This window comes from Capra hircus, unplaced genomic scaffold, assembly GCF_001704415.2.
Source record: "Capra hircus breed San Clemente unplaced genomic scaffold, ASM170441v1, whole genome shotgun sequence".
In the NCBI taxonomy this organism is placed as follows: domain Eukaryota; kingdom Metazoa; phylum Chordata; class Mammalia; order Artiodactyla; family Bovidae; genus Capra; species Capra hircus.
Genome location: NW_017216854.1, coordinates 11,890 through 20,070, shown reverse-complemented (window position 1 = coordinate 20,070; position 8,181 = coordinate 11,890). Strand labels below are relative to the sequence as shown.

The following is an 8,181-nucleotide window of genomic DNA, read 5'->3' as shown; positions in this document are numbered from 1 at the left end:
ATTAAGGAAATAACTTTCAAGTATAAATTAGGTACAAGATAAGTAACTTGCAAAAGTAACCAGCTTTTAAGGCACAAGAAACTCAAAAGCAAAATATACTATAAACTCTGGCTTATTTCAATGACTTAACTCTACCTGAATTCAGTGACTTAATTATGTTCAAAAAAAAAAAAAAAGTTTTCAAAGCCACTAGAGGATAGGGGCAGTGGAGAGTCTATGTTCCTTGCAGTCTCAACTCACTCTTGATAGAATACATTATTTGTAAAATGACTGTCTTGGCTCCATTTGTCTTTGGCTATGTCCAAAACAACACCACTTTCAAAGAGTGTATAATTTCATTCACCACAAATAAAATTATCAAATGTGCCACAAATTTTAAGAAAATTTCCAAAGGTATATTGCATGATAGCTGTATGGTATAAAAATTACAAAAGGGACACCACAAATGCCTGACAAATGAAAACATTTCAACACAACTTGATAATAATCAGTTTTAAGTTAAATCTATACATCAAACTTCCCTAGTGGCTCAGACGGTAAAGTGTCTGTCTGCAACACAGGAGACCCAGGTTCGATCCCTGGGTTGGGAAGATCCCCTGGAGAAGGAAATGGCAGCCCACTCCAGTACTCTTGCCTGGAAAATCCCATGGATCGTGGAGCCTGGTAGGCTACCATCCATGGGGTCGCAGAGAGTAGGACACGACTGAGTGACTTCACTTCACTTCACTTCACTTCATACATCAAACTGGGCTTCCCTGATGGCTCAGTAGTAAAGAATCTGCTTGCAATGCAGGACATGCAGGAGACATGGGTTCAATCTCTAGGTCCAGAAGATCCCTTTGAGAAGGAAATGGCAACCCACTCTAGTACTCTTGCCTGGGAAATCCCATGGACAGAAGAGCCTGGCAGGTTACAGTTCATGGGGTCACAAAAGAGTCGATCATGACTTAGCAACTAAACCACAGTAATGTTACTCAATTTCCATTAAATTTATGTTTATTTTTTAGCAATGAAAGGGTGAATGTACTGGAAAAACTCACTCTCTACAATTATTTACGTACTTAGTGGGTGCCAAGAAAGCAGGGAGAAAACTTATTTTTTCGTTTATGCACAGACACACATACACAAACACTTTTTACTTGCTGGGAAAGATAGCATAAATGTTTATAAGACAGAGAGAGAGTGATTATCAATGCATACAAAATGGTTCCAAATACAAACTTGCAAAGAATAAGAAACGTTTCCTGGAAAAAATGAAATGTAATTAGCTAAAATGTAACAAAAATAATCCAGGAGTAGAATCAAAATTAAAAATGTATAATGTTTAAGAATGTCAACCATACTGTTTATAATAATGTAAACTGGAAACAGTCCAAAATTCTTCAGTGATATTCATGATAGATGAATGTTATCACAGATTTACACATTAGAATATTACAGAGCAAAGAAAATGAATATATCTATAGGAGGCCAAAAGAATGAATCTGACAATGATAGTAAGTTAAAGAAGGTATACACAAAGAATAAATGCTATATAATTCCATCTAAGCAAGTGAAACTGAAAGTCACTGAGTCGTATCCAACTCTTTGTGACCCACATGGACTATACAGTCAGAGGAATTCTCCAGGCCAGAATACTGGAGTGGGTAGCCTTTCCCTTTTCCAGAGGATCTTCCCAACCCAGGAATTGAACCCAGGTCTCCCGCATTGCAGGCAGAGTTTCCCAAAATAGACAATTATAATTTATGGCATTAAGAAGTCAGAATACTATTCATGTTTGAGGGTGGATAGATTAATGATTGGGAGGGATTATCAGGCAACTTTGGGGTGTTTATTTCTTCATCTGGTGGTGGTTACAAGAGTACATTCACTTTGTTCACTGAACTCTAAATTTATAATTCATATACTTTTCTCTATATAGTTATACTTTCAAAAGTTTACAAAAAGAAAAAATAGCAGTTATTGGTAATCCAGGAGGAAAAATGCTAAAGCCTGAAGGCACGGTGCTTGATCCAAAAAGGGTTCAACATCACCCTTCTGTAAAATTTTAGGTATGAAACTTATACTCAGGATTACTGTAGGATTAAAGGACAGAATATGTGTAAAGCACGTATCTGGCACAAATAGTTATAGATGTTTAATAAATGTTAACTATTACTATACTATTGTAACTGTGCTACTGATGCAGTTCTTTGACTGTAGTGATAAAGGTGTAATGACAAAAAGGCTAAAGAAAAGAGATAGCAGGTTATGACAGGGTTTCCTAAAATATTTTACTTTATCCTAAGGTGGTGGGGAACCAATGAGGAATTTTATACAGAGGGTAAAATGATCACATTTGAGTTTATGAAAACTGTCTAAGGAAAGAAGATGTGAAGCTTAAAATAAGATGTTAAGAAAAGGCTATCAACAAATCATACAGAAAGGTCCAGCAAACAGAAAGGAAGAAAAAAGCACTGACTTGACCAACCTAGATGGCATATTGAAAAGCAGAGACATTACTTTGCCAACAAAGGTCCGTCTAGTCAAGGCTATGGTTTTTCCAGTAGTCACGTATGGATGTGAGAGTTGGACTGTGAAGAAAGCTGAGTGCCGAAGAATTGATGCTTTTGAACTGTGGTGTTGGAGAAGACTCTTCAGAGTTCCCTTGACTGCAAGGAGATCCAACCAGTCCATTCTAAAGGAGATCAGTCCTGGGTATTCTTTGGAAGGAACGATGCTGAAACTGAAATTCCAATACTTTGGCCACCTCATGCGAAGAGTTGACTCATTGGAAAAGACTCTGACGCTGAGGAGGGATTGGGGGCAGGAGGAGAAGGGGACGACCGAGGATGAGATGGCTGGATGGCATCACCAACTCGATGGTCGTGAGTTTGAGTGAACTCCGGGAGTTGGTGATGGACAGGGAGGCCTGGCGAGCTGCAATTCATGTGGTCGCAGAGTTGGAGATGATTGAGCGACTGAACTGACTGACTGAAAATCAATACACAAGCTATTTTGAAAAGAATAGCTTATAACTTTATAAAGCTTACAAAATTAGTAAGTGACAGAATAAAATTCATAATTTACTACAAAAGTCTCAACTTAATATTTTCCCTACAATTCTAACTTTAAGCACGGGGCTTCCCTGGTGACTCAGTGATAAAGAATCTGTCTGACAGCGCAGGAGAGGAGGAGACCCCTGTGGATTCCATCCCTGGGTCAGGAAGATCCCCTGGAGCAGGAAATGGCAACCTGCTCCAGTATTCTTGCCTGGAAGATTCCATGGACAGAGGATCCTGGAGGGCTACCATCTACAGGGTCACAAAAAGTCAGACACAACTGAGCAACTGCATGCACACAGCGCAGCTTCAAGCAGACAAATGTCAACAGGACATTCTCAACTATTCATTAAAATTAAGCTAAAAAATAATTTTTTAGAAGTCTCCTGGAATCATCACAATTGTTATTACTAATGACAAATCATACATATATGTGGATAGATACTTAAACATCTACGCCTCTGTAGCTCCCTGGCGGTTTAGACGGTAAAGAATCTTCCTGCAATGCAGGGGACCTGGGGTTGATCCCTGAGTTGGGAAAATTCCCTGGAGAAAGAAATGGCCACCCAGTCTAGTACTCTTGCCTGGAGAATTTCATGGACAGAGGAGCCTGGCGGGCTACAGTCAATGGGGTAGCAAAGAACAGGACATAACTGAGCGACTAACACTTCATGCCTCTATATATCCCTACTTATACATATCTCCTAAAATTCAGATTTTCCAAGTCATAAATTAATTTGATATGGATCTGAATAAACACTTATGACCAAATTTTAAGTATCAAATTATCATGTGTTAACAAATTTTCAACACTAATGTAAAAACACCTTTAGTAAGTTATTGTTATTTCAGCAACAACCAAATAAGATGAATGCTCTGAGATTCTTTGACAAATTAGCTATCTCTCTGTTAATTCAGTGGTTCTACAAGATGAAAAACAATGAACTGCTCTTCAACATACACAATATATCTGTTAATAAGGAGAATTTTCTTTGATTTGCTTGATTAATATAAAATGTCAGATAGGTCCAAGACATAAGCAGCAATGGTTTATGGTTTTACAGTCATTTAAAAGTAAACAAAAAGACAGCAGGGGATGGAAGAGGGAGAGGAGAGGAGAGGAGATGAGAGGGAAGAGAAGAAATAAGTAAATTTCCGGGATCTAGAACTCACTTTTTCTGGCTCATAACAAAATCAAAAGGAATCAAATATAGTTTATATTAAGCCTAAAAGCAAGCAGTAAGATATGATAAATGTCATGACATTTTTCACAACTCTGGCATTTAAATCCACAAGTACCACAAAAAATGTGTAATCTGGCTTTGTTCACATTAGAACATGGAATGGACTGATTGCTGCATTCACATAACCAACATACAAAATGTTTTGTCCTAATGAAAATTTTAACAATACTATTGTTAAAGCTGGGTCACAGAAATATGGGGATTCATTATGCTTTCTTTTCTATATATTTAAAATTTCCCATAATGATTCTTATAAATTATACCGAAGATTTCAAATATTCTCCCGGGAAAGCTACTTTTATTTCCCCAAAGAAAGAGTAATCAGTATTTGCAGAGGTTTGGTATAAAACAGAGATCTGCAACAGTGCTGCTGTGCTGTGCTTAGTCACTCAGTCATGTTCAATTCTTTTCGACCCCATGGACTGTAGGCCACCAGGCTCCTCTGTCCACGGGGATTCTCCAGGCAAGGATACTACAGTAGGTTGCCATGCTCTCCTCCAGGGGATCTTCCCAACCCAGGGATCGAACCCAGGTCTCCCACACTGCAGAAGGATTCTTCACCATCTGAGCCACCAGGGAAGCTCAAGAATATGGAGTGGGTAGCCCATCCCTTCTCCAGGGGATCTTCCCAATCCAGGAACTGAACTGGGGTCTCCTGCATTGCTGGCGGATTCTTTACCAGTGGAGCTACCAGAGAAGCCCGGGTAGAATTTGGAAAGTGGCATTCCTGTGAACTTTACCACTTAAAAGCTAACTAACAAAAATGTCAATTAACACCCAATGAAACATCAGAATAAGGACTAAATCCTTGGGGAGAAAAACATTCACAATCCAGCTTCAGGTCAATTTCTATACTCTCATGGTTTCTGCCAACCTGGGACTTCGGGGCATGCTGTAATTTTCAAAAAAACACAACACAGGACTTGCCTGATGGCCCAGCGGCCAAGACTCTGTGGTCCCGATGTAGGGGGACCAGGTTCATCCCTGGTCAGGGAGCTGGATCCCACATGCTGCAACTGAGAGTTTCCACGTTGCAACTAAAGATGCCACATACTATAACTAAGAGCTGGCACAAACAAATAAATAAATATTTAAAAAAAAAAAACAAAACAGAATATATCAAACTGCCACAAAAGCAAACCTTTTGCTTTTGCCTCTGATGAAAAAGGAAGGCATCATTGGGTTGAAAATAGAGCAAATATTTCATCAGATTGTTGTTTGTAGGGTAGAAGGTTAAACTAAAAAGATTCAGAACAGAAGAGGGGAAACTAAGACTTTGTGCAGTAATCCAGGCAAACAAAAGCAAGGATGACTTAGACTGGAATGGAAAGAGAGGGAAAAGAATGGACTTAAGATGTATTTGGAAGCATAATAAATAATAACTGGGTATAAGAGTGGAGATGCAGAGTAGGTGAAAGATGACCTTCTGACTTGTGAAACTAGGTATAAAAAAAAAAAAAAAAGGAACAGCTTTGGTATTTGGTAGAGGGAGATCAATAGTTCAGTCTTAGACTATGTCTTATTTATGATACCTGAAAGACATACAAGTGGAGAAAGAAATCAAAAATTGAGACAGGCGAGTGACTGGGAAGAGAGAAAGTGAGGGTCACAAGAAAATGTGTAGGATTTTGTTTAAAGAAGTAATCATTATATATTTCAGCTATGGAAGTCTAAAACCTACAGTGAACCATGTTACATTTACTCTGCTCTATTTGACACAATTGGTGAAAACTGACTTGAGGTAGTCTTTCCAAATTACTTGTACTTATTATAAAGATATGTGCCTAACAACAACAACAACAAAACCTTAAAATGAGTAAGTCTATCTAGGTTAAGTCTATTCTTTATTTTCCTGACACACAATAAGGGATAAAGTTGCAGGGGGTGAGGGGGGGGACAAAACACCACACCCAATAATAATCAAGGTCCAAAGCTACCCCTGGACCTACAAATGTTAAGAACACAAGAATGCAGAGGTGCCACATCATTCCTGCAGCAGCAGTTCTGAGCTAAGAAAGATCAGAATTTATACTCTACTATATTCCACTGTATGACTGGTTTCCTTAGAGTTCTTGTTGTAAATACTTTTGCAACTACTGGCTTAAGGCAAACTAGCACATCCTAATGGTTGATCCTAGAAACTGATACACCTATATACTGACTCTACTATCGCAAATATGAAAACTGCTCTATGTTCCATCTGGATAATGGTCTCACGATCCAATTAAACCTTTTAAACACAAGCCTGGAAATGATTCCTTAATCTTCCTCTTTCTATATGCCCACAGCTCATCTATGACTAAAATCTACTGATTTTAATGCTTCGTATCTTTTGAATTCTTCTTCCTTCTCTGTTTCTACCACTACTCTTATTTCAGACCCTCATAATTTCTTGGTTGGGCTATCCCGACATTCCTCTGATTGATCTTCTACTGGCAGCTGTGTTGTGCTGAGTCGCTCAGTTGTGTCCAACTCTTTGTGACCCCATGGACTGTAGCCCACCAGGCTCCTCTGTCCAAGGGATTCTCCAGGCAAGAACACTAGAGTGGGTTGCCATGCCCTCATCCAGGGGATCTTCCCAACTCAGGGATTGAATCCAGGTCTCCCTCACTGCAGGCAGATTCTTTATCATCTGAGCCATCAAAACCACAAATTAAACTACATCACTCCCATGCTTTAAAATCCTGCAATGGTCTTCTACTACCTACAAGTTACTCAACTTCTTTATCTGTAAAGTGGGGATAATAAAAATAGTTCCTACTTATGTTGTGAAAATCAAATGAATTGTACTATAATTAAGCATTTAATGCCTAATGAACAGTAAAACAATTTAAAATAACAATAATTACTGTCATATACTGCTTAGGTATTTCTCCGTGATTTAGCTTCTAGTTCCCTTCTCAAGTCCCACAATCATTCCTGGACACGTACAAAGAAATTTAATTTCTCTTCTCTATACCACAACTTTAATATTGTATAAACTTCTATTATAGTATTTATCATTCTTTAGAGTAGGAGAGACTTGTTTTCACTGCAAGACTATGCGAAGACAATCTAACATATCTGAGTCATTGAGCACAATGTCTGGCCCATAAATATTTACTGAAAAAAGTTATGAAGAGAAAAGGAATGTATGAAAAGATTACAGCATATGGCTATGCTTCCTTCAACACTGAAAATCTAATTACTCTTGATAAAAAATAAAAGAACAATTTTAGAACAGGTCTAAAGAATGAGAGAGTCAGCAAAAACTCACTCTGTGAAAGATGAAAGCACCTGAGGGTTCTGACTGAGAAGAAAGGTTAGTTCAGTAAGATAAGCAAAGTAAGCAAGCTAATATGCAGTCATAGGGAAACATATAACTTATATCTATGCTAGAAATGTTAAAAGGTTAAATAATAAGGCAAAGGAAAAAAATAAGTAAAGACCAGACTGATGCCATACTATGAGTGTGTTTAAAAAAAAAAAAAAAACAGAAAAACCCAAACATATATTTTACTAGGGCATGACTTTCCTATACTCTAAACAGGTATAGGGGAACATAAGTTAAAATGAAATAATAAATTGTCATCAGCTATTTCTATTTGATCATTTGCCATTCTTGGGAAAAGTTCAAAAGAGATGGAAAGAGGATGGCCATCATTCTTGGAATTGGGATAGAGGGTTAACTGTTTAACATCAAGACTAAAACTTATATATTGACAATCTATGCTAGGGAAAACCCTTGCCCCACTAACTCCATGCTCTTGTCTCCCCTATTCCCAATGTTAAAGCCAAGAGAGAAATCTGGGGATATTAAAACTAACCCATTCTAAGGGAACCCTTAACTTTGATATGTACATTCAAATACAGAAGCTCCTGGTTCTCTCTTATTCCAGAGCTAAGAACAAAGGGAC

The 8,181-nt window shown here is 38.1% G+C and overlaps 1 non-coding gene across 1 annotated transcript; it reads left to right on the top strand.

Moving 5' to 3' along the window:
• Window positions 1-518: 518 nt before the first annotated feature.
• Window positions 519-590, top strand: TRNAC-GCA. The gene has a single exon. It is a non-coding gene; the product is annotated as a tRNA-Cys (tRNA).
• The last annotated feature ends 7,591 nt before the right edge of the window (window positions 591-8,181 follow it).